Raw genomic sequence first — 1,492 nt, 5'->3', positions numbered from 1 at the left:
AAACATGTGGCCGCAGATCAGATGAAATGACAACAAAGTCGATCATCAAACTGCGGCTTAGGGTGTCTTGGTGCCAAGAGCACATATGAACACCTTTATGTTTGAGCATGGTATTGGTTATAGACAATCCATGATGGGCACAGACGTCCAATAACAAAACACTGCTCGGGTTTAGGTCGGGGGGGCATTCCTCCAAACCACCCCTCTCCAGGTCTCACTGTCATTACCCATGTGAGCATTGAAGTCCCCCAGCAGAATGAGGGAGACCCCGTTAGGAGCACTCTCCAGCACCCCCTCCAAGGACTCCAGAAATGGTGGGTAATCTGAACTGCTGTTAGGCGCATAGGCACAAACAACAGTCAGGACCCATCCCCCCACCTGTTGGTGGAGGGAGGCTACCCTCTCATTCACCGAGGTGAACCCCAATGTACAGACACCGAGATGGGGGGCAATAAGTATGCCCACTCCTGCTCGGCGACTCTCAGCATGGGCAACTCCAGAGTGGAAGAGTGTCCAACCCCTCTCGAGGAGACTGGTTCCAGAGCCAGAGCAGTGCATCGAGGTGAGTCCGACTATATCTAGTTGGAACCTCTCAACCTCACACACCAGCTCAGGCTCCTTCCCCACGAGAGAGGTAACATTCCACATCCCTAGAGCCAGCTTCTGTAGCCGAGGATCGGATCGCAAAGGTCCCCGCCTTTGACCACTGCCCAACACACATTGCACCCAACCCCTACGGCCCCTCCCARAGATGGTGAGCCCATGGGAAGGGGGACCCACGTCTTCTATTTGTGCTGTGCCCGACCGGGCTCCATGGGTGAAAGCCCGGCCACCAGGCGCTCGCCAACGTGCCCCACCTCCAGGCCTGACTCCAGAGTGGGGCCCCGGTGACCCYTGTCCGGGCGAGGGAACACTGAATCCATTTGTTGGGTTCATCATAGGCGCCTTTGGGCTGCACTTTGTCCGATCCCTCACCTAGGACCTGTTTGCCTTGGGTGACCCTTCTGGGGGCATGAAGCCCCCGACAACAAAGCTCCTAGGATCATTGGGACACTCAAACCCCTCCACCACGATAAGGTAGCAGCCCAAGGAGAGGTCTTTATTTCATCTGCCTTAAAAAGATAGACCTGAAAAAATCAAGATGCTCCTCCCTCTTGAGACGCGCGTCTAGTCTCTGTCCCGGTCTGAATGTAGCGTGTCCAACTTGAGGTGTTGGGTGCATTTTTGCTGCTCAAAACGCGTTTGGTGTGAACCCGGCTTTATGGATCTTGAGAAGCTCAGAACACTGAGTGTTTCTAACCTTCTGTCCTTCATCTGAAGAATGTGAAGATTTGATTAAAGCACAGTGTCTTTTTGGGGAGAGCAATGGGACCATTCACAAGACTATCGGGTAAGAGAACTGTCAGAATTATTGTATGTGTAAGAGTCTAAATTTGTACATGTAAGTCTATAAACGTACATGAATATGTTACAACTTTGCCACATTACAAGT

This window comes from Austrofundulus limnaeus, unplaced genomic scaffold, assembly GCF_001266775.1.
Source record: "Austrofundulus limnaeus strain Quisiro unplaced genomic scaffold, Austrofundulus_limnaeus-1.0 Scaffold448, whole genome shotgun sequence".
NCBI classification, from domain to species: Eukaryota; Metazoa; Chordata; class Actinopteri; order Cyprinodontiformes; family Rivulidae; genus Austrofundulus; species Austrofundulus limnaeus.
Note: the sequence above shows the minus strand (reverse complement) of the source record.